General features: G+C 40.1%; 1 protein-coding gene across 8 annotated transcripts in view; it reads left to right on the top strand.

The window, feature by feature from the left end:
* PLEKHG1 (pleckstrin homology and RhoGEF domain containing G1) overlaps positions 1-18,392 on the top strand; it is a 220,157-nt gene that overhangs the window by 50,875 nt on the left and 150,890 nt on the right. For 5 of the 8 annotated variants that reach the window (XM_027602557.2, XM_027602558.2, XM_027602560.2 and 2 more), the window contains one exon: positions 4,834-4,892. The exons of 1 other annotated variant lie outside the window; for it this stretch is intronic. The gene's annotated coding sequence lies outside the window, so the exon portion shown is untranslated. Of the gene's footprint in view, positions 1-86; positions 384-4,833; positions 4,893-16,662; positions 16,734-18,392 lie in introns of those variants that run through there. 2 more of the 8 variants (XM_027602562.2, XM_027602568.2) reach the window with 2 other exon arrangements.

Below are 18,392 nucleotides of genomic sequence, written 5' to 3'. Positions count from 1 at the left end.
CCTATTCATGAACCAATCACAGTAATCAGGGGGGTGAAACATGATGAATAGCTTAGCCTAATTAATGTCATTCAGAGTGCAGGAGCTGGGAGGAGGGGAAAGGAGAGGAAATGTTAATGTGGTTGCTACAAGGAGGGTAGATAGATGTTGGGCTTCTGAAACCAGCAGATGATATCACTCCACCCACTTTCAACAACCAATTTAAGAAGGTTTGAATTACACTAGCTGTTGTTACCCGCTTATGGTCTATGAAGGTTGGGAAGTAGCTCAAAGCAGGGCAGGTAGAAGCTAGAAGAGGGTTTTATGTTGCACGGACCTAGAATCACAGGTTACCTCACCTTCTCAAATCAGAATGGACAGCTGTGGAGTGGCACTCCAAGGAGGTAGGTCTGGGGCAGAAGCAGAACTCTAGTCCAAATGCAGGGATCCCTTTGGATTTACATGATCCAATTGCATATCGCCTCAGAAATACTGTGTTTTTGTCCATTTGACCATTTGTGTTACCGATTTAAAGAATGCTTTCTGGGGGGGGGTGCAAAAAAGGAATACTTTCTGGATACTTACAGGAGGAACTTTGGGAGATTTGCCCCTTGTTGGCATTATGAATATTAACTCCATTATGGTCTACACTGGTCTAAAGTCTTATGATTTCTGGTAGCCCATTATGTGTATCTCTACCCTAATTTTGTTTCTTCTGTGAAGTTCATGTGTTTCACCGAAGAAATAAAGATAAGAAATTTTGTGCTTATGTACAGATCTCTGGGGCTCCTGTATTTCAAATAGTTGACATTTTAGGAGAAATGTTTATGCTTTGGGTCTTTGCAAAGTCATTATCATGAGTACAAGTGTTTTATCACACATGACTTTAAATTGTGCCTTGTTTAAGCCCTGCCTACTCAGACCATTAAAAGCTGTTTTACTAGTCACTGGGTATTACGGTTCTGCAAAGCTAACAGGCCTTTTATTGTGTCCTCCACATAAAGAGCGAAGTTGGTCCCTTTTGTGTATAATTTTTGTTCACATTCATTCTGATTAACTAGAATTGATCATGTAGTTGTTGTCAGGGCATTTAACATTTAGTCTCCTCACTCTTTAATACTAAAGGTAAACTTATTTTAGACACTGTAGCTAAAAGGACATGGTGACATATTTTGGACTTCTGTCTCCTTTTTATAAGACCAATCCTGACATTTTATTTATTTTTATTCTCAAACTCACATTACTTGTATTTTGCCTATGTAACTTATTTTAAACATCACCTTGCATGTATTCCAGAAGTTTAGCATTGTTCTTTGGCCAAAAGCAATAAAATGTCACCTGTTTTAGAATGATTCAGTGACGTGCAATCAGCGTTTTCTTTTCACAAATATAACATCAATGAGTATTTATAACCCTTCCTCAACCTTTAAAAGAGTAATGATGTGTTTTAGGGGCTTTTTTTAAAATATCAAATTCTGTTTGTTTCTAATGACCTGAGTGGGTTTTGCACTTAAGGCCGGATAATCAAATATTCGTAATGTGTTTTTTTCTAGAAATCCCATCTTGAATTTATAGAATAGCCTCTGAGGTCCTCAAGTATTCACCTATAAATAAGCATCGCTGATTGTAAAAGTCTCTTGCTGTTCTCATATTCTCATACAGGCAGTTCACCATCTCAGACTCAAACTATAAATACATTGGTTTACCTCATATTGAATTTCCTGGCCAAGTACTGCTTTTTTTTTTCCGTTTCTAAAAAAGCATATTTGTGCTTTTTATCATTTCTCACAAGGAAACCATTATCATAAAGATTTCCTTAAATGTACTCTACGTAGATTCTTTACTGTAAGCATCATTTTTCTGAATCTGATCTATTTTCTGACTGTCTCCATTTTCATTTGTTTGTGACTGGTCATTGCTGCAAATGAACAACAACAACAACCAAAAAAAAAAAATTGCTTTTTTTCTTTTTTTGGTCTATTTTCAGACTGTCTCCATTTTCATTTATTTGTGACTGGTCATTGCTGCAAATGAACAACAACAACAAAAAAAAAACCATTGCTTTTTATGTACTGTGTTTCAAATAATCTTACGGCACCTTCTCTTTTTCCACTAGGCTTTTTTTAGATATATCTTTTGACTTTTCTGGGTATTCAACCTTGTCACCTGCTGATGGTGGTAATTTGGCTTGTTCACTTCCTTTCATATTGCACCGTGAGCATATTTTATGATGGACTTTTTCATAAAAATGTCTGTTGTTTTTAGATTTTTAAAAAAGATTTATTTCAGAGAGAGAGAGAGAGAGAGCATGCACATGCGAGGGGGGAGGGACAGAGGGAGAGAGAATCTCAAGCAGACTCCACACTGAGTGCAGAGCCCAGTCGGGGCTCAATCGCACAACCATGAGTTCATGACCTGAACCAAAACCAAGAGTTGGATGCTTAACCCACTACCACCCAGCACCCCTGTTGTTTTTAGATCTTTTTAAAAATCATGGTCAATGATCTTTTGATTTCTCGGTTACTGAGAGGTTATCAGATATAGACACTGAGTTTAATCCTGTTGTTTCAGCATCTTTGAACATAGGAATATGTGTTGATCTCTTGTGACCTACTGACAGAACACAAGAGATCTATTTATATAATATTTCTAGAATAAGCCCAATTTATATCGGTTTGTCATTATTTTAATATACTCGAAATTGAGTTTTCTGAGCACATTATTTAGTATTCTTCTGCCTTATTTATCTAAGTTAAACAAGCCTCTTCTCTCTTAGTGTCTTGTCAAGTCTGCTTATCAGGCTTGTACTAGCTTTTTCAAACAAACTGGGGAGCCTCGTCTGTTCTATATCCTCAGAGTTTTTTATGTAGTTTGGGAATCATTTAATCCTTGCACTAATCCCTATTTATTAGCTCTGTAGCTTTTATATTTCTGGTTTAGTTTTAATAATTGAATACCATCTAAGAAACTGTTTCTACTGAGATGTTAAGTTATTCACAAGGATATTTTTACATAACACTCAATTCTTAGTCTCTTCCATGTCTGTGATGTATTCCTTTAGTAATTCTATTCCTGTTGGATTTTAAGACTAGATTCGCCTGAAATCTCTCTATGAGGCATTTCATTCTGTAATGAACCAATGACTGCTTTTTAAATATCTAAATTACAAATTCCTGCTTTTATTTCTATTTCTGCCTTTCCTGTATTATGTTTATTACTGTTTTCAAAGTTAACTAAGTTTAAATACGTATTTCAGTTCTTTATTCTCTCCAGTTTAAAACAAAACAAAACAAAAAATACCAAGCAGTTACTAGTGCCACAGTAAAACTACATTTTTTTTAATCCCGCATATATAAAATAAAATTAGCTCACTTTCACTATCCATCCCTACTCAGTTCTCCACTTTTTATAACATGATCTAGGACTTCAGACTTAGATGGAGCTAATTATTATAGTAAAGTTTTTTAAAAATAATTTTTCAAGGGGTGCCTGGGTGGCTCAGTCGTTAAGCGTCTGCCTTCGGCTCAGGTCATGATCCCAGAGTCCTGGGATCGAGCCCCGCATCAGGTTCCCTGCTCAGCAGGAAGCCTGCTTCTCCCTCTCCCCCACTTGCGTTCCCTCTCTCGCTGTGTCTCTCTCTAACAAATAAGTAACATCTTTAAAATAAATGAATGAATGAATGAATGAATATATAAATAAATAAATAATTTTTCAAAACTTTTGAAAATTTTCACTCTATTTGGACTATTCTTAGAATAATTAGCATACCTTACTCCTTTTTTACCTGCTTTTAACACTTACCACCACTGCTACTTTTTCACTCCTAACTTTTTATTTTGATTCATCCCTCAATCAACTGGAATATTTTTAAGTTTTTATCAGGAAGCTATCCAGATGATAAATTTCTAAGCACATTTGGTTTTTCTTTTAAAACTCTACAAACATAGAAATGTCTGTGGTTCCTTCTTTTTAAAAATAGTGACCAGAAAAAAAAGCCACCTCAAATTTTATCAGATGTAAACCTCACCCCTGTAGACTTCCACCCCCACCCCAACTACTTTGCAAAGATAGAAAGGGGGACGAATTATGGGATACAGCCCTGGAGAGGAATCAGGGATAGAGTGGCCATGACCTTAGGAAGTTGCTCATCCAATGGACAACTTGGGCTTCAGGGGTAGGGATAGTGTGGTTGAGACTGAGTATCACCCACTCTCCTCCTGCTTTCATCTCTTCTCCAGAAAGGAGAAAATTCTTCCCGGCTTCTGGGAGGTCATTGAACTTCGTTTTTGTTTTGTTTTGTTTTTTGTTTTTGTTTTTGAGAGAGAGAGAGAGCAAGAGAGTGCAAGCAGTGGGGGGAGGGGCAGAGAGAGAGAGAGAGAGAGAGAGAGAGAGAATCCCAAGCATGCTCCATGTGGAGCCCAACACAGGGCTCAATCCCATGACCCTGAAACCATGACCTGAGCCTAAATCACGAATTGGACGCTCAACTGACAGAGCCACCCAGGCACCCCGTGGTCACTGAACTTAGTTTTTAGTGCTATTGGAAGTTCACCTTTTTTTGAACTTTGTGTGGATTTCAAGGGAAAGGGAAAAATCAAGGATTGAACATCAGTAACTTTCCTAATACCACATCCTGTAAGTTTTTGTTTTTTAATTGAATCATTATGATTATTGTTATAGGTCTATTACAGACCCGTAGTATAGATGTGGCATTTTCCTCAGAAAATGCTGGCCTTTTTGCAGCCAGTGTTCCTTCTGGCACTTAGAATTAGCCCTGATATGTCATCTATGTTCCACTGAAGTAATTCCAGAAAAGTAATAAGAAGCAAGTTAATTTTTGTGTTTCCACTACAGGTGAAGACAGACATTGGGAGTCTTGGAGTGCAGACACTGGAAAGGCTTCAACTGTAAAAGTGAGCTACTTTCTTTTTTTGTCACTTGAATATGAAACATGTTAAAAGATTAATATATTCATAATTTAGGTTTGCTGGGTATTTTTATATAAGTACACTGCAGGCAAAATTTTTCTTGCTTTTAACTATTTTGTGAGCCAGAATAACATATATGGTAACCACAGGATGAAATATAAAAGAAAATGCATACTTTGAATATATATATATATATATATAGAGAGAGAGAGAGAGAATAAAAATGAAGTCAGGAAGAGTAAGCCACAGTGTGACCCGATTTGGAGTCATTTCTTCCCATTGGCCTTCAGCTATTAATGAGTTAGTCTTTTAGGTAATATTTTAAATGCTTTTTATCAGCTAGAAAAGTTCTTCTTGTCCTTTTAACTTCTAGTTTTTCTTCAAGATTTAAAATCTCAATCTAATTTTGTGGTGGTGGTATTTGAAAAACCACAATGAATGATAAAAGGCGAAGGAAGGGACATGCCTTTTTTTTTTTTTTTAAGGTTGAGGCAATTATTTTGCTTTGCTTCTTTCCTAAGTATTTGATCATTCTCTGACCACATGATAAACTATTGGTCAAGACATGGAATGTTGAGCTAATGTTGCTCGATGATGTATCAAATGCTTACTAGAACCGTAGGAATAGGTGAAGAAACCCAGTCTGCTAAGCATAGAATTATCATTTTTTACTCATCCGTTTATACTTTAAATTTTATACCAGGCCTTTTTTTTTTTAACCAAATAGTAAAACAAACAAACAAACCAAAAAAAACCCCACAAAATTAAAAGCATAAGTACAGCAGTGGGTTAGAGTTTTATTGCCTTTAACTAGCAAAATAATAATGCTTTATTGCAATCATAAATATTTGATACACTGCATTATTCTTCTTGAAGTACTCAAAGTTATTACAAGGACAAATGGTATTTTAATGGAGTAAAGATGACTTTGCTGTGTCAGAGTTCAGAATTCATCAATGTTTTTTTAACTGGTAAAAACAATGGTTTTCTTGCTGCAGATCTTCATTGCTGGCAATAAAGTCCCAGAAATTCTTTTGCCTAACTTACAATAGAATGCTGAGTAGCTTAAAAATCAAGAGCCTAGGGGCACCTGGGTAGCTCAGTAGGTTAATCATCCGACTCTTGACTTCAACCCAGGTCTTGATCTCAGGGTTGTGAGTTCAAGCCCTTCATTGGGCTCCACACTGGGTGTGGAACCTACCTAAAAAAAAAAAATCAGGAGTCTGTGGTCCAGAGCTGACTTACTCATTAGGCACAGTGCCCAGAATCCATGACATTTTTAAGGACTCATGAAAATGTTTTCATTTTAATTTCTTTTAAAAGCAGGGGACAAGTGAATATGATAACAAATATATGATAATGAAGCCCAGCCTGGATGATGTTTTTCTTTATAACAATGCAGTCATAAAATACAATTTTCGGTCCTTTTTGTGGAGGAAGGGCCCAGAGTGCCCACAAAAGTCTGAGTCACAGCCAGGCACCCTCTACATATGTGAGATTCAATCATTTGAATGCTTTTTTTTCTTTCTTTTTTGGAAGAGAATTATTAATTTTTAGAAATGATAGTCTTCTCTGTGAATGAGTCCATGGACTTGTCTGCTTATCAGAGAGAGAGACACCATTCTAGCTACAAAGAAAGAAGTGACATGTTGTTAGGTTGAGTAGCTGTGATTATTTGCACTGTTTTTCTAGATTAAAATAAATAATTTTTCCCTTGAGAGTTCCACTGATATTCTGTTTACTTTCTAATCTGATATGGAAAAATAAGGGAACGGAAAGCAAAACTTGACTCAGGATTCTTTGGTCCATTTCGGACAAGTGTTTTTGCCTGGGGGGGTGATGTTCATGAGAACAGTGGCTCACCTCACCTCCTTGCTGCTGTGGGAGTCTAGAATTTTAGTTCTTCCCTAGTTGCTGATCTCTATTACTGAGTATACAACATTTTCAATTACCGTGACTGATCTGGTTTTGTTTGTGTCTGAAGCCATGATCTGGTTTTGAAGAAAATATTTTTGTTAGTCTTCAACTGTACTGACTATATAAATTGTGTCCAGAATATCTTCTGAAAAGTCATTTGTTGATTTAAAGTAAGTGTGTTGCATGTCTGAAGAACTTTTTGCAAAGCAGGTACTCACTCAAAGATAAGCTCCCTGAGAGCTAGGATCTTTGTCTGTTTTGCTCGTTGTTATATATTCTAGAAAAAGCCAGACATATGAGAGAAGCTCAAATATTTGCTCAAAGAATGAATGAGCTAATGTCCTCCTTTAGCCATGTTGTACCTCAGAAGTATCCTGAAATTTCTTTGGGTGTGTAAGTGAGCTGCTAACCCTCTGCTCCTCAGACTAGCAGGTGTCTGGGCATGTACACAAAAATGTACATAGCACGTTAATATAAAACGGTAATCTACCACACTGTTACCACTAACTGTAGGTAAGAGCTTTCCTCTCTAGATTAACAAACCAGTATATGCCACTGGACACCACTTAATCACATTAAGCTAGGCAAGCAAGAGAATCCTAGAGAAAGGCACCCCTCTCCCCAGCTATGGAAAACATAAGTCTAGGATTATAAACAGAAGGAATCAACTGACTTTAATTAATAGTACTTGGTTAGATGGTCCTAGATTACTGAAAAATCAGAGGAGTATAGTTCTATTATGCATTATTTTTCTGTTAATGTGACATGAGTGCGTGTGAGAGAGATTCAGCTTCAAGACTACATTTTAAAAGTCACCCTCCCAAATATATGCATATATACACACCCACATGTACGTAACTTTTTTCTGAATAAACTTGCCTCTGCGTTTCATTCTCCGCGCCTTCTTGCCCAGGGTTTCACCTGCCCTCTGATGGAAGTGTGTGGGGCAGAGCTGCTGTGAGGAGGGCACAGTATAGAGCTACCCAAATAGCAGAAAGATGCTAACTGAATGTTCCAAGGCATGCGCCAGGCGCTGGGGTACTCCAGTGCCCTGATCTTTACTGTTCTTGCGAGCAGTTTCCAAGCCCCTTACACTGTCGAGTGGGGGCACAGGACAGTGGGGTGCTTTTTGATGGAGACACCAAAGGCTAGACGTGGTAGATCTCCCCTGCCAGATTTGCCATTACCCAGCACTGCTGTGTGGGTTCTTTCGGGACCTGCAATATGGTTGTGCTCTTCCCTTGGTGGGTGAGGATCTCTTCTGTCCAGCATCTCCATCAGAGCATTCTTCCTGCCCTTCCGCGAGCAGTTGTGGGAGGCACACACATTGAGCCCAGGTCAGTAGCTGCTTCTGTGGTGCCTCAAAAGTCTCTTGTTTTGGAGCTGAAGGCTTTGTGGGATTGAAATGTTGGGGCTCACTACCCCTAGGACTTACAAACAGTACAATGCACGCATGCTCAGGGAGGGATCGTCTCTGCATGGCCCTTCCATGTCCTGCCCGTGTCCTTGCCACTGTGTTCCCAAGGCCCAGTAAGTGTCTTACTTGGGGCTGATAGATTTGTCGGAAGGCAGCTGTTAGAAGGCTCATCAGTGGCTGCAGCATAAATGATTCACATTGTGAATATAGACCTTGTTGTCTTGAGCTAGGCACTGCTAATAACATAACCATCCAGCACAACTCTTGGCACAGTGCTAGAGGACAGGGACTTAATGCAGTATGGGATCTTTAAAAAGTCATTGAGATGCTCTCCTTCCGTGTCTTCCATTGCAAAATCCCCTGACTCGGTGTCATGGAAATGATTTTTAATGCATAATTGAAGATTAAAGGTGTATAACTTATAAATATAGTGGTTACAGAAATATAGCACAAAATTACAGCACTCAGAAAGATGTACCGATTTGACTCTGCACATAGAGTGGGCATCTCTCCCACGTTAAAAAAATATCTTCTTTTGAAGAATTCTTGAGATTGCTTGCATTACCGTGTGAATGGGCTTCACACTACCAAACTGCACACTTAAAAATGGTCAAGGTGGGAAATTGGATGTTATGTGTATTCTACCACAATCAAAAATTTAAAAATATTTTTTTAAAAGTATCTCCAGAAGTTTGCGTAGCTTAAGCTGGAGTAGGGATTAGACACCTTTTTGGGGTGAGGGGAGGGTGGAGGAGGAGGGCTTTCTCATTGTACATCTTTCATTAGAGATAGTGAAAGGTGTAAGAAGGGCCCCAGCCATTCTGGAGGGAAAAAAAGGATATTCATTAAAAAAAAAAAAAAAAAGTACTTGTTTTCTCATGAAAGGATGACCTTTGGAATGAGGAACTAGTTCCTATTTCTGGCATTCTCAGGACAGTGTGACATCGATTTTGTAGAATTATGGGCATAGGTTCCTGTCAAAAACTAGGAGCGGGCGGGAGGGCTTCGTGATCAAGTGCGTTTGGGATTTAAGCAACGTTTATGAGGTCCTTTTTCTGCAGAGTCTTTACCAGGCTGCTCTGAATCGTCTGTCTTCAACGAGGAGGTGCTACCGGCAGACTTTCTCAAGCTTACTGAAGTGTGGACTGTCTCCCCACATTCCCCGCCTGGCCTTATGGCTTTTTAATCTATGAATTGTGTTGTTCTGTGGAAGGTAGTTTGGTAAATACAGATGTAAGGTCGAGTATGGGAACACAAACACAGAAATCGGTTGTAGAAAGAAATGTAGATGTGGGACGCCTGGGTGGCTCAGTCGGTTAAGCGGCTGCCTTCGGCTCAGATCATGATCCCAGGGTCCTGGGATCCAGTCCCACATCAGGCTCCCTGCTCAGCGGGGAGCTTCTGCTTCTCCCTCTGCTTGTGCTTTCTTGCGTTCACTCTCTCTCTGACAAATAAATAATTAAAATCTTAATAAAAAAAAGAAAAGAAATACAGACGAACTGAAGCCGTAATCGTGACCTGTCCCTGTGGGAGGAGCTAGGAGAGCCGACATTTCTGGAATGCAAAGCCCTGTTACACAGCTCTGTACTACTCCGTCTGTGTACCCGGTAACGGAGCCACGCCTCTGATGTGCTCATTAGGGATCCCTCACCTTTTGCTCTCCCCTCAGAGTGGCCTGAAGGTCCCATGCATGAAACTTGTGGGACATCTTGAAGCGTTTTGCTAAGGCCCTGGCCCAAGGTTCAGCAAAGATGACATTTAGTCATCTGAAATTCTAATGTGGAAGAAAGTTTCCTTAGATCTTTCACTGTTAAACTACCGCCAGTCTAATAACATTTGATGGATCCTGATGGACTCCTTATGTAAAACATTATTGGAAGTAGCATAAAAGGACTTAGCCGAAGTTGCGAGTGACACTGCATTGCTGAAAGTGACCTGTGTCAGGGTGATCATTTCATAAATGAGCACCTACTTTGTATGAAGCGCTAAGTATAAGGCACTGAGCACTGTGAGGGGTGCCAAGGCAAGAAGCCAAGGCTTCTGCTCTTGGAGAAGTTATAAAGTGAGGCAGAGAAGGTAAGACACGTCTAACAAATAACCTTTCTGTGAAGCAAGCCTGTGAGAAAAAGTGGTATCAGAAATGTATTATACGAAAGAGGTGAGAAATGCGACCTGAAGAGATGTACTTCCCCTATAAAGCATTCACTTGTGTATGGTCTGTGCCTTTGAAAGTGATGCTTATTTTTGTTGGTTGGGTATGAAGTTATTAATTAAAACAAAATTGTTTTAATTGTTATTCAGATCATCAATATCCTCACTTAACCTTTTTCCTCCTGGACCTGTCATTTTCTGAAGAGCTGTTTAGAGCTCTCGCTGTGTGAGGGGGTTGTCGGTTTTTCCTTTTAATTCGATCACTTTTTCCTTTATATGTTTCAAAACTCTGCTTTTGATATATTAAGGTTCCTAAGTTATTTACTTGTTATATAGTTAGGTGCAAGTCATTGTTGTATTTTAGAAAGCAGATAGACTATCAGATCCCCATGGAGTATGGGGTCACAGAGGATTATGGGAAGTTTCATGTTCTTAACATCTGCAGCTGATGGTGAACCTCAGCTGGGCTTGCCCGGGGACCATCTAATAGGCATGAAAAAGCTGTCACATAAAATGTCAAAAGAACCAGATGCGCTGAGGGGTGCCAGATCGGCTTTTAGCAGCTGTAGATAATAAATCCAGTGTCTGGAACAGACAACTAGTTTTCATGTTTGAGAACCTTGTAGAAGCACTGGGCCGGATTCACCAAGCATAAGAAGTCAGTACAACAGAATTATCCACCATGGCTGGCGGGAATCAAGGCCCGTGGTTGTGGGGACTGCATAATGCGGCCAACACCACCTCCACCGTGGCCTCGGCCCCTTTCTTCCGGGCTCATTCCAGACCCCAGCCATCTCTAGGGCAGTTGCCTTTTCCAAGATACATGCCCTTTTGGAAATGTATGTGGGTTCTGTTGTTGTTGTTGTTGTTTTAACATATAATGTATTATTTGTTTCAGAGGTACAGGTCTGTGATTCAACAGTCTTGCACAATTCACAGCGCTCACCATAGCACATACCCTCCCCAATGCCCTTCACCCAGGCACCCCATCCCTCCCACCCCCCACCACTCCAGCAACCCTCAGTTTGTTTCCTGAGATTAAGAGTCCCTTGTGGTTTGTCTCCCTCTCCGGTTTCATCTTGTTTCATTTTTCCCTTCCTTCCCCTATGATTCTCTATCTTGTTTCTCAAATTCCTCATTATCCATGAGATCATATGAAACTTGTCTTTCTCTGATTGACTTATTTCGCTTAGCATAATACCCTCTAGTTCCATAGTTCCATCCACGTCATTGCAAATGGCAAGATTTCATTCCTTTTGATGGCTGCATAATATTCCATTGTGTGTGTGTGTGTGTGTGTGTGTGTGTGTGTGTGTGTGTGTGTGTGTGTGTGTGTGTGTATACATACCACATCTTCTTTATCCATTCATCTGTCGATGGACATCTTGGCTCTTTCCACAGTTTGGCTATTGTGGACATTGCTGCTGTAAACATTGGGGTGCACGTGCCCCTTCGGATCCCTACATTTGTATCTTTGGGGTAAATACCCAGGAGAGCAATTGCTGGGTCGTAGGGTAGCTCTATTTTCAACTTTTTGAGGAACCTCCATACTGTTTTCCAGAGTGGCTGCACCAGCTTGCATTCCCACCAACAGTGTAGGAGGGTTCGTCTTTCTCCGCATCCTTGCCAACGTGTCGTTTCTGGACTTGTTAATTTTAGCCATTCTGACTGGTGTGAGGTGGTGTCTCATTGAGGTTTTTATTTGTATGGAAATGTGTGTTTTATTGCCTTTCCCCGCCAGGGCTTTTCTATGCGGTCCAGAAAGCCTGTTCTGGAGGAAGATTACATTCGTGATAAAGACTTTTGAAAGTGAAGTTGGGTATTAAAACAGTCATTGTGTTTTAAAATTGAAAGACACGCAGTTGCAAGTGATCTTAAGTCCTGCATTAAGTATTTTCTTTTAATATTCTTTGTCTTAAAAAAAAAAAAAGGTGGGGTCTGGTTTCCTAAAATGTTGTGACTTCATATATGTCCCTTTGATTTCTAAAGCATGGTCATTCAAAGGAAAACAGAGTTGAGCAAGTTCACAGGTCCTCAGAAATGGAGTATTCGAGCAACCAGGCTCCCAGGCAGGTGATCGCCAAGTCCCGTTTCCTGGTTTCCCTGTTCTTCCTAAGCCCTCTGCCTTAGTTCTAACTCTTCTTTGGGTGTTTTCAACTGGGGATCTCCCAGTCACCTTCCTAAAACTAACTCTTAACTCCTATTTGGGGAAATAAAGATATTTTTGTGCAGGCTTTTCATTTTAAATGCATGTTCGGCTCTTCTCTCCCTCCTTCTACCCCAATCCCCACTCCAAGCCCCTATATCTTTTGTCACCAAATCTCACTAAATTTACCTCACCATCTATTTTTCATCCTCTCTTTTCCATTTCCACAGCCTTCATAAAGGAAAAAATACTGAACACTTGAGCATTTACCACCCGCCACACACTGCAGTTGACCCTTGAACAACACGGGTTTGAACAACACAGGTTTGAACTGCACGGGTCCACTCACACATGGAATTTTTTTCAATAAGTACTGCACGGCACTGTAAATGTATTTGCCTTATGATGGTCTTAATAAGATTTTCTTTTCGGGGCGCCTGGGTGGCTCAGTCGTAAGCATCTGCCTTCAGCTCAGGTCATGATCCCAGGGTCCTGGGATCGAGCCCCGCATCGGGCTCCCTGCTCCGCGGGGAAGCCTGCTTCTCCCTTTTCTCTCTGCCCCTCCCCCTGCTTGTGTGCTCTCTCTCGCTGTGTCTCTCTCTGTCAAATAAATAAATAAAATCTTTAAAAAAAGAAAAAAGATTTTCTTTTCTCTAGCTTACTTTATTGTAAGAATAGGGTGCCTTTTTGGCTCCTTCAGTGCCTCATGCACCCTGTAATCCATGCCCCCATGATTCGACTGCATTAAGGAGTCTGAAGAAGACTTTATTGTATGAATACAGTATATAATACATGTACAAAATATGTGTTAATTGACTGTCTATGTTATCCGTAAGGCTTCTGGGCAACAATAGGCCATTGGTAGTTAAGTTTTGGGGATAGTCAAAAGTTATAAGCTGGGGGGGGGGGGGTCGGTGCCCTTAACACCCACATCATTCAAGGGTCAACTGCATATACTTTTTCTTAATTCTTTTAGCCTTGTGCAAGTTATTATCATGAATTGGACTTCACATGTTAGGAGACTGAAGTGCTCGGTAATTTAAGTCATTGCCCAAAGTCACAAAATTAGTAATTTTTTTGAAACAAGACAAGTTATAAATACCCAGGTACAAGTCCAAGTCCAGTATCTTCTTTGCTGCTGTGAAATGTGAAATGCCACCCACAGCCCAGACATGCCATGTGACTCTGTGTTGCTACATCGGGGCAGAATTACCAGATTCTCTTTCTCTCTCCTTTTTCTGAACTTGCGAACCTCCTGTTCCTTCTGCCTACCAGCCTGATCCACCCAACATGCGGGGTTAATTATGTCAGGTGTCTGGTCTAAAATTCACAATGACATGTTGCTTGCTCTGTAAGATCTGATCTTTTTGTTTGTTTGTTTTTTCTTCTCTCTTTAAGCCACCTGTTCTAGAAAAATGTATTTTGTACCACGCAGAACTCTCTCTGCTCCTGGGAGTTGGTCTGCAAGAAACAGTGGGCTCTGGGGTCAGCAGGACCCGGAGGTATGTCTCTGCTCACCTCCTGCCTTGGACCTTGAGCAAGTGTTTTGCCATCCTTATCTGTAAAATCATGGCAATAAATTCACTTCAGTTTCATTGTGAGCCTAGAGAGTGCATGTTCAGTGCCAACTGTAGTGAGAGCCTGGCCCTTGGCAGGTTCTCAAACAGAGCTGGAAGGTAGTAGCAGTAATACTGTTATCTGAACCTTATCTATCCTTTAAAACTCAGTTCAAATTCCTCCTCCTTTTTAAATTACTCTGACTTGATTTTATCTTTCCTCTCCCCAAAGCCACTATATATATATATCAGTTAGACTCTGAACAATGCATTTAGTAATTTTAATTACGTGACACTGCTTTGTGATCTTAAAAATCCGTCTTGAAATGCCTTCTCGGGCATTTAATTCCTGCTCTAATGGACTGAGGTAATTCAAAGGCAGAACTAGGTCTTATGTGTAGTACGTAGCCTGGTCCCTGACATGTAAATATTCACAAACTTTTTTGATTCAAAATTAAGAAATTTCACATACATTCATAGGAAATCAATAAGCTGGGTTAGTTTTAAATACAGAGATATTTAAGACCAGGTAGATGCCTCTATTTTACATGATGAACTTAAATTTCTTTGTCCGTTGTTCTGAATGTGAAGACAATTGCAGAGTAAATTTTAAAACTCCAAGACATTTTACTATCCAATATTTCTGATAAAACTGTCTTTTAAACCCTTAAAACCTGGATGTATGTGTGGTCATTTGTGTTTCTTGGAATGATTCCAAATTAGAAAATATTCTAGTCTTCCCTGTAACTGTTATTTTCCAGGCTTAATCTTTTTTTTTCCCTCCCTTAGGCAGAACTCCACCTTTCTTCTTTGCCTCTTGAGTCCAGGTCACTTCTTCTCCCCTCCCCCAACCAAGTTTTCCCTGGGAAAGGTCTAGTGGGAACGACCGTGCTGGTTTTTATGCCTGAGGAAGAGTCTTAGAGATGAAAATCTGGTGGCACTTTTAAACTGAAGGGACAGCTTGGTTAATTATGGGCTTTTTAGCTTCGTTGAATCACCTTTAATTCAGAGCAGGTTTTTACAACTCCATAGTTTATCATTTTAACTGGAGGATTGGGGGCCCCTCTCTAGACAACACAAGGATTGGTGAAAGAAAAATCATTTGAAACAAGTTGCAGACAAGATGTGTGTTCCATCCTGACGTCCCATTTTGGTGCACTTGCACAAAGATGATTTCCAAACAAAATATATATTACAAATTTGGGCGATCTTTTGCCTACATAGGAAAAGTTATTTGTTGAAATATTTACTTAAGGATGGGGCACCCGGGTGGCTCATTCGGTTGAGTGGCCAACTCTTGGTTTCAGCTCAGATCATGATCTTGGGGTCCTGGGACAGAGCCCTGAGTCAGGCTCCATGCTCAGCATAAAGTCTGCTTGAGATTCTTTCTCCTTCTCCTTGCCCCTACCCCTGCTCCCACTCGCTCACTCTCTCTCTCTAAAATAAATAAATAAAATCTTTAAAAAAAAAAAAAAGATATTTTTTTAAGGCAAAAAACAGTCTCCTTGGTCTGCCAGGTCTAAAGTTGTAAAATTGAACTGTGTGAAATCCTTTGGAAAAGCCCTCCCCAGGGAAATGGCCTTCTGCCTTCTTGGGGGTTGGGGTCGGGGGTGAGGAGTTGGAAACCACTCCCCCAGCTGTGGAGATGTGTCATCTCATCAGAGGCTGAGCTCAGTGAGTGATTCCTTTCGTCTGTGCCCTCAATCTCAATGTCTGCCTATGAGGTGATGCTGATAAAGCCGCGGAAGGAACGCAGGCACAGGCCGGCTTGCCTGCACCACTATCTGGGTCTAGCAAGATCCCCCTCTTGGCAAAATGCCCTTCCCAAAATTTTCTGAAGAACATTTGAACATTCGAGACTAGGATTCTGTAGGGAAAGACTGGGAACCAATAAGGATTCAGGCAATAAAACTATGTATATACACAGCATATGTTATGTGCAAGCAATCTTCAATTTAAGCCAGAGTTGTTTTCCAAAAGTTCATTTGAAAAACATTTTGGAGTTTATTTTTTCCTCATTAGACGTAAAACTATGCATGGGAAGTCCTCAAGCAAACAGAGCCTCATTAACCCATACAGTTCCTGAGATGCAGTTAGGGCCATTTGGAGGGCCAGTTCCTGTGGTCTGTATTCTTCCCCACCATTCCTGCAGACACCTGAAAGTCCAGTTTGTGTAAACAAACCTCATCTCCTAGAGAACTTCTCACCTAGAGGATGTGGCATCCACGTTTTGTACTAGGTCACGTATCTTGATACTGGATTTTAGAGTTAGACATATGAGCTATAAAACCGTAGTAATACAGACATGAGTAATCGTGTGTAAGAATGAATCAGGAGAGCCTCAAAAACACATCAGAGCAATAACAGGACACATTCCGATTATATAGCACTTTAAAGTTTTATGCATTTGCATTTTATCCCAGCTTTAATTTTGAAACTCTAAGACCCAGGCATTCTCTTATCTCGTAGCAAGGGCTTAGGTGGAGTGTGTTGGAATGAACAATAAGACAGGGCCTTGTTTGCTGACAGGAGAATGAAGAGATGGTGAGGATGGTGCCTATTTGAGCCTCATGGAGGGTACTGTACATATCATGGAAGAAGAAAGGAGAGACATACCTATCATGACAGTACATTCCAGGGTAAGGATTTGCTAGTTATGGGTGATGCGAGGTTGAAGGAGAGAAGAGAGAAGATAAGGAAGTCGTTGCTTTTCCCTCCTCCTCTCAACTCCTCGTCTTCCCACTGAGGGTTACCCCCTGGCCTCCTAGACATGTTCTTTCATAAAGACACTGATCACCTAGAGTCGGATCCCACATTGAGGATTATTGTGTGTCAAAAGCTTTTATATGGCTTTTTATATGGCTGCAAACCATATATACCATTAGAACCTGGAACACATTTTCCTGCAGAAATAAACAACCATTTACCAGGAGTCTTTTGGAACGTACTCCATTTTTAAATTGGTTCTGCCTGTACATGTACAGTTCAGTGAGCCTGAAAACACTGTAAAGTTTTCATAGTAAATTAGTAAAGCACTGGATTCTTATGGGAGATGGAGGGCTTCTCTCCTTTGGAAGTCAGTGAACTGGTCTACCACTTGGTACAGCTTGAGACCAGTCTCAGCTATGTATTTCTTAGGCACAAAATACAATTTCAAAGTTTTCCATGTGATTTTTTATGAACATGAGCTCTCCTATCTAAGAAACTTTAAACACTTATGAGATGATTATGATGCTCATGGGGTCACTTATGAGTACAAAAAACAGATGGTAGAAGGTTCGTTGACATGACCAGCTGACCTGCCATGAGATATTGAACACATTAATTTATTTTTCTTCCTCCGTGATCGTTCTTCTGACCATCTTGAAAGGCAGCCAAGAAAACTTTTTCTTCTAATTATTTCCAACCACTTCTCGGCAGTTCATTCAAACTCACGATTAAACAAATCTTCTCTGCTTTGGGAGCACCAATTTAAACATCAAAATGTTTGCTTTATATTGCAGAGAGAGGATTAATTCTCTCTCCCGCCACCAGATTTTAGCCTGAAACGCAAGTTATTTACTGTTTCTCACTCTTGTATACTGAGCAGTTGTTGAGTAAATGGGTTAAATAATATGGTATCTTGATTCAGGAAAATGTGTTTCCCAAGTGAACCATTTAGAGAAAATGATGACCACTATGTATTTTAGATTTATAGCAAATTGAAGACTTATCTTCTCAAGAATTTTTATTTTAGCAGATCAGTGTATGTTCTGGAAGAAAATACGAGAGATATGTAAGGCACTTTCTTTCCTAACATTCAAAGCACATTCACATTTATTACATCTACTGTCTCCCACTATCCCCGTGGTTTCATATTTCCCTGGTTTACTGGTTTCATTATTTTCCCCCCCCCATTGGTGTTTCACTTGATGAGATAGAACATTTTCAACTATGATAAAGACTCTAATTCAAATGTGCTGAAACAAAAAGAAATTACTAAACTCTTGAGGGAGGATGTCCTTTAACATTCATTGACTCAGTGACTTAGGATCATCACTGATCGTGCAGTTTCTCCTCATCTTTCTGCTCCGCCATCTTTCTTGGCTTCTTTCTCTGGCAGTTTCCCCTAAATGATCACAAAATGGCTGCTAAACACAAATGGATTAGCAGAGTCCCTTGTCCATCTGCACAAGGAGAAAGAGAGGGGTCTCTCCCTAGCCATGGAATACGAGTCCCTCCTTCCAATCTGGTGAAGGCTCTTACATCACAGAGAGGAATAACCGTACTACGAATGCCATGAACTGATTGGCTTAGAT

Source organism: Zalophus californianus, chromosome 7 (assembly GCF_009762305.2).
Source record: "Zalophus californianus isolate mZalCal1 chromosome 7, mZalCal1.pri.v2, whole genome shotgun sequence".
NCBI lineage: Eukaryota > Metazoa > Chordata > Mammalia > Carnivora > Otariidae > Zalophus > Zalophus californianus.
The sequence above is the reverse complement of the archived record's forward strand: the minus strand, read 5'-3'. Positions and strand labels throughout refer to the sequence as shown.